Here is a 7,130-nt window from a genome sequence, read left to right as displayed (position 1 = left end):
TTCTTTCTAAGATCAGATATTATGTACCCCGCCCTGCCCTGGTTACTCTCTATTACTCCCTCATCTATCCATACCTCAACTATGGTATTTGTGCTTGGGGTTCTACTACCCAAAATCATTTACGTCCTCTCATTACCCAACACAAAGCTGCTATTAGGACAATAACCAACTCTGGCCCCAGACATCACTCGGTACCCTTACTCAAATCTCTGAATATGTTAGATATTAAGTCTCTGCACATTCTCTCTTGTGTATTATACATATATAAAACGCTGAACTGTAATGCCAATCCTGACCTCAAAAGCTTCATTGAAGGTTGTAACAGAACCCATGAGCACCACACCAGGAATAAATACAGTTTTGATATTCCTAGAGTACGACTTAATCAAACTAGAAATGCTCTACAAATCAAGGGACCCAGAATGTGGAATGACCTTCCCAACCATGTTAAAGACTGTCCCTCTCTCAACCAGTTTAAGATAAAAACTAAACAATACCTAATAAATTCCCTGTAACCCACCTCACTCCTTTATGGTCAACCCATGTCTGTTATTTTATTTTATTATTATTATTTTTTTTTTTTTTTTTTAATCAACACTGTTTGTCAACCTATTGTATTTGTGCTGCTTTTTCAGTCATGTTCCCCCTTTTTTTATCTTTATTTGTATTTGTTTTCAACACTTTTTATTCTTTATGCTCAATTAGTATTAAGTTCAAGATATTAATGTTTTTCTTGCCCGAAACGCATTGCGTAATAGTGGCTTTAGGCATTGTATGTACGAGCTCTATCTATATATCAATCCATTAATGTAACATCACTTGTATGTATGTACCTTACCTGAATAAACATATTTATTTATATTTTATTTATTTTAAAATGGTACCATCCGTTTTCTATGTGCGGCGGCTGAGACGCCAGAGAGAGACATAAGGTAAACAATAGAGCGTACAGGACGCCAGCCAAGCTTGGTAGCTACTAGTCATGTAATCATATTAAGTATTAAAGTCAGTAACCAAGTCATGACTTTACATCAACCCTACAACCAAGACTTCATCAGTAACACAAAAACACCACATTGGCGACGAGGATGGGATAGTTAGATATGCCGTATGATACAAAACCATATAAAGTGATTAGTGTAAAAGGAACTATGGTAACAGCGAGTAATAGAGATCATAGTATAACACGTAATATGGCCTATTTCAAAGTGATTCCAACTAGTGTAGAAAATGATGAAGTGCAAAGTCGTGCAAAAGAAACAGAGAAAAATAGTTATTTTCTGACCAGGGGGAGAAAGATACTGGCAGTATGGGGCGTTAAAGTTTATTGAAGATTAAATTCTGCAGAACATGTAAATATATAAAGTTCACATAAAGTAAGTAATTATATAAAGTTTATATTAAACACGGTTTATATTATAGACTTAACAAAGTTGATATTATATAAAACTTAATATTGAACATGTAAATATACAAAGTTTCAAATATAATTTAAGGAATATATAACGTTTATATTAAAATATATAAAGTAAATATATAAAGTAAATATATAAAGTAAATATATAAAGTAAATATATAAAGTAAGAATTAACAGTAACAATTCCAAGGACTAGATTTAACTTAAAAGGTACACCCGTAGTAAGTATGAGACCTTAGCCTATAGTGACATGGAAACTAATTCTGCAGAAACCTAAAGGTTAACTGGTACTAGAATTAAGGCCGAGTGCAAATGTGTAGTAATTATATAACACTAGGATATAACAGGCAGGACACAAAGAATAACTAATAAGTGAGAGACCACATAACACGTAATGTACCCGGCCAAGAGGCCGTAAAAGACCTAATGGATAAGGAGAAGGGGGTGTGACTACAAGTAGGGCTTACTAGCACCTAGACTGGGCAAAGTATTAGCTGCGGACAGCGGGACACTTGGGGACCGGCGCTGCACCCCCACCGCAGGCCAGCGGCCGGACCCCCCCCCCCCCGAAGGGCGAGTGCCAGCTGGCCGCGTGAGGCACTCAATGTAGCAGAGCAACAACGTCCCGTCTGACGTAGGATGTGAGCACTACTCTTCCGCCTGCCGTTTGCCATTATTTCTGATGTGGCGAGCCCGTCCCGAGACAGCTGGGTGCGGGGCGTAGTCATCTGAAGTCAAGCCTAGCGCCGAGAGGGCAGCGCGTAGGATCCTGGAGAAATCTCGCCTGGTGACAGGAGCGCTTGTAGGATCTGTGCTTGTAGGATCCGAAGAGTGTTGATTCCTGACCATGTAAGCGATACCTGGTCCAGTCGGAGCGTGCGTCGATTTTTTGTCGCGTAGCTCACCTCCCCCGGGCTGAAAGATATAAGGCAGTAAGGGTGGGCAGAAGCGGCGTGCAGTGTTATCGTGACAGGCAAGAGCACTGACGAGAGGGAAACCCTAGCTGAATCAATACGGAGACGAAAAACGGGGGAGGGAGCCCGGCAGCAGGAATTAAGAGAAACCTTAATTAACAATCCTGGATGAATAAAGAGCATCCGAATAATTATACTGTAGCAATGAAGGGGGGCTAACAAATCTAAGAATCTTCCAGCAAACGGAAGGGGGGAAGTACCTTTGCTAAGAGCAAAGGTGGGAGAAAACCGGTAGGAGAACAGCAAGGAGGCACAAAGCAACTATAACAGGGTAAGACGAAACACTATAAATCTTGAATATAAACAATACATATACCAAGAAAGGGTATAACAACTAAGCAACATATACATAAACAATAAAATGGAATAAGAACCAATTCTTAAAGCCAAATCTATAACATGCTTGTGTCCTAATCGGATGTAGAATGTGAGCGGGGAACATTACCCTTGGTCTCTATCCCATCTCTGCCTCCAGACGGGTGATTGGGCTGGATAGAAGCCAAGGAGTCTGCCTTGAGTGGCCGCTGAGTGTAGTCTTGTGTTGTCAATGAGCGTCTGCGAGCCGCAGCTAGTACGCCGTGAACTTCGGCAACATCTTTAGAACAGGAGCAAAGTGAAATCGACGGCAGGGAGCTGCCATTCAGTAACTGTAATAAGGATAATAATAAGAATACAATGTCGTAAATAATCGTACAATGAAGAATACAATGTAATATCGTAAATAACAGATGACGGCAAGTGCCGCAGAATGGAAGAAATTAAGAAAGCAACGCCAAACCATAATAACAATTTATATTTTAATAAAATAATACTGGAATGACAGTAACGGTACGGAATAATATTAATACTGCCATATAGCCCAGCAAATAAAGAGAAGATAATAGTATTAACGTAGGCCCTGGGCGGCTGCATCCCGGCACCGCTGCGTGCGTTGATGGTGATCAGAGGAATATCCGGCTCGCGTTCTCTTCCTCGCCGCAGTAGGGTGTGAAGGGGGGGGGGGGGGGTTCCGGCTTGTCGTGGCTGCGAATAAAGGGAACAGAAGAAACCGGCATTGAGCGCCAAGCGGGCAGAGCGCAGTGGAAGGAATAGCGGTTGGAGGTAAGGGGCCCCTAACCTAATGATAGATGAGGTAAAATTAAATAGAATACTATTACGTAGTAGGAAACAACAATGGCGAAGGAACAAGAAGAGTAAAATAGCCCAGAAGGCCGGATGGCCAAAGAACGTTAGCGACCTATGGCCAACAGCATGCTGGCTGCGCTGGCCAACCACAAGCTGGCCGACGTCATGCTAACTGACTGGCTTGAGCTTGCCGAAAGGAAGGCCGAATGGCCAGTTTTTTGCATGACACCGTGCGCGAGGCCATGCTAAACTTCTCGGTAGCATCCGAATGTAACTTAATGTACTGTCGATACGATGAAGAATGGGTGGTCAGATATAATGCACAAAATTCAGAATAGAATATATAATGAGGGAAACGAGTGTAATAGGACGAAATAACCGGAGGAGAAAAAAAAAATTGTGGGGGGGGGGGCCACCCGAATGCACTGCAACTAGCGTACCTTAGCTGAAAATAACTTAAAGGCACAGAGGCAAAGCAATAGATTAATACAAATCCTAATTGATAGTCCCTTAATAACAAATTGAACGTGAAACTTAAACAAAGAGTAAATTGCGGGAGAAAAATTTTTCCGTAATAAATACAAATCAAATTGCGAGTCCAACAATAACAAAATTAACAGACACGCAGACGTAGGAGGAACCAAGGGGACGTTTCGCACAGGCGAGCCCGCACGGCTGGGGGGGGGGGCGGAAATGACAGAGGGCCGAAGAGAAGATAACGTCGCCGAGGCGCGCTGGACGGTACACAACCCGGTCTGAGAAAGGACATAGGCCCAAAAGCGAGAGGCGATAACGTAGAGTGGGGTGGAAGAATGCGGAAGTAAGCGGGCGAGACCGAGTAAACAGGGACCCGGGGGGGGGGGGGGGCAACCGATAAGCCGCGGCTCGCGCACCGCTAGCCATACCTAAACATGCCTAGACAGGAGGGGGAGAAGCAGAAAGGTAACCCAGCAAGAGACTAGTAATTAGTAACTCTGCAAATAGCACATCCTGGCTGACTTTACTTAATAATTTACTTAGTAACTCTGCAAATAGCACATCCTGGCTGACTCTACTTAATAATTTACTTAGTAACTCTGCAAATAGCACATCCTGGCTAACTTTACTTAATAATCTACTTATGAACTCCGCAAACAGCACATCCTGGCTGACTCTACTTAATAATTACATAGTAACTCTGCAAATAGCACATCCTGGCTGACTTTACTTAATAATTTACTTAGTAACTCTGCAAATAGCACATCCAGGCTGACTTTACTTAATAATTTACTTAGTAACTCTGCAAATAGCACATCCTGGCTGACTTTACTTAATAATTTACTTAGTAACTCTGCAAATAGCACATCCTGGCTGACTTTTACTTAATAATTTACATAGGGACTCTGCAAATAGCACAACCTGGCTGACTTTACTTAATAATTTACGTAGGAACTCTGCAAACAGCACATCCTGGCTGGCTACTTAATAATTACATAGTAACTCTGCAAATAGCACATCCTGGCTGACTTTACTTAATAATTTAATTAGTAACTCTGCAAATAGCACATCCTGGCTGACTTTACTTAATGACGTAAGGCAAGGAAAAATGAACAAACATACTGAACACAGCAACGCAAAAATAAACATGCGACATGAGCAAAGCATCAACTGTCGGAGTAAATTAAGGTAGGCTGTTAGGGAAAAAGGAATCCGTGGTAATCTGAAAGCAGGAGGCATGTTAGTGCTGAAATGTAGAACGTAATTAAGAGGAAGGGCAAGGCATGTCGCGAGATGTCTGCCAGTACAAAATAAGAAACCTTCCAATAAAGGTGTAAAAAAACTTAATTTACATTGTCTTAGGAAGCAAAGAACGGGATATCATTAAATATACGACGTTCCCGACGACGCTTCGACGCCGCCATCTGCTGGAGTGTACCGTGCCCCAGGCAACGTGGGGGCCACCCCCCCTGTCCAGGTCACCTGAATAGGGGCAAGGCATGGCACGTGATAACTGCAGGTACAAAATAAGGGTATACAATCGGCGTGCATATATAACCATTATTACATTAAGAGAACGGAGGTGAAGCGTAACATAAATATAACCAAATCAGATTCAGATTCAGATTCAGATTCAGATGTTTATTCAGGTAAGGTATATACATACAAGTGATGTTACATTAATGGATTGATATATAGATAGAGCTAGTACATACAATGCCTAAAGCCACTATTACGCAATGCGTTTCGGGCAAGAAAAACATTAATATCTAGAACTTAATACTAATTGAGCATAAAGAATAAAAAGTGTTGAGAACAAATACAAATAAAGATAAAAAAAGGGGGAACATGACTGAAAAAGCAGCACAAATACAATAGGTTGACAAACAGTGTTGATTAAAAAAAAAAGAAAATAACAGACATGGGTTGACAATAGCGGAGTGAGGTAGATTACAGGGAATTTATTAGGTAGTGTTTAGTTTTTATCTTAAACTGGTTGAGAGAGGTACAGTCTTTAACATGGTTGGGAAGGTCATTCCACATTCTGGGCCCCTTGATTTGCAGAGCATTTCTAGGTTGATTAAGACGTACTCTAGGAATATCAAAACTGTATTTATTTCTGGTGTGGTGCTCATGGGTTCTGTTACAACCTTCTATGAAGCTTTAAGCTTCATAAGTAACGTGAATAAACTGCCAGAGCCAAGCGTAAATACTGTAACCACTGAGGAAACTAAACTGCAAAGCTAAGCATAAACTACTGTAACTACCGATGAAACTAGGCAAAAATGCAGGGCCAGGAGACGTGAAGCTAAAATAAGGGCCCGCGAATACTGCAAATAGCACATCCTGTCTGACTTTACTTAATAATTCTTAGGAACTCTGCAAATAGCACATCCTGGCTGACTTTACTTAATAATTTACTTAGTAACTCTGCAACTAGCACTGCCTGTCTGACTTTACTTAATAAATTACTTGGTAACTCTGCAAATAGCACATCCTGGCTGTCTTTACTTAATGACGTAAGGCAGGGTAAAAGTGGGCGAGCATACTGAACACAGCAACGCAAAAATAAACATGCGACAAGAGCAGCGCATCAACTGTCGGAGTAAATTAAGGAGGCTGTTTGGGAAAGAGAGTCCGAGGTAACCTGAAACAGGAGGCATGTTAGCGCTGAGACGTAGAACAAATTATGAATAGGGCAATGCATGGCACGTGGTATCTGCAAGTACAAAATAAGGGTATACAATCGGCGTGGATATATAGCCATTTTACATTAAGAGAAACGGAGGAGATGCATAACCTAAATATAACCAAATAAGCGACGTGAATAGACTGCAAGAGCCAAGCGAAAGTACTGTAACTACTGAGGAAACTAGGCAAAATGCAAGGCCAGGGAACGTAAAGCGAATTAAGGGCCCGCAAATACTGCAAATAGCACCTCCTGGCTGACATACTTAATAAATTACTTATAACTCTGCAAATAGGACATCTTGGCTGACTTTACTTAATGACGTAAGACAAGGAAAAGTGAACAAGCATACTGTAACACAGCGAACGCGAAGATTTGAACGTGCGACATGCGCAAGGCTACGAATGCCTGAGTAAAAAGTTAGGCTGGGGCAAAGTGAATCCGAGGT

At 41.5% G+C, this 7,130-nt stretch overlaps 1 long non-coding RNA gene across 1 annotated transcript; it reads right to left on the bottom strand.

Moving 5' to 3' along the window:
* Positions 1-2,078: 2,078 nt before the first annotated feature.
* On the bottom strand, positions 2,079-4,308 carry LOC138364282 (uncharacterized). Its single transcript, XR_011228392.1, has 2 exons — positions 2,837-4,308; positions 2,079-2,332 (listed from the first exon to the last, which is right to left on the bottom strand). It is a non-coding gene; the product is annotated as an uncharacterized lncRNA (long non-coding RNA).
* Between the last annotated feature and the right edge of the window lie 2,822 nt (positions 4,309-7,130).

Source organism: Procambarus clarkii, chromosome 13 (assembly GCF_040958095.1).
Source record: "Procambarus clarkii isolate CNS0578487 chromosome 13, FALCON_Pclarkii_2.0, whole genome shotgun sequence".
Lineage (NCBI taxonomy): Eukaryota > Metazoa > Arthropoda > Malacostraca > Decapoda > Cambaridae > Procambarus > Procambarus clarkii.
This window is presented reverse-complemented; position numbering and strand designations above follow the sequence as displayed.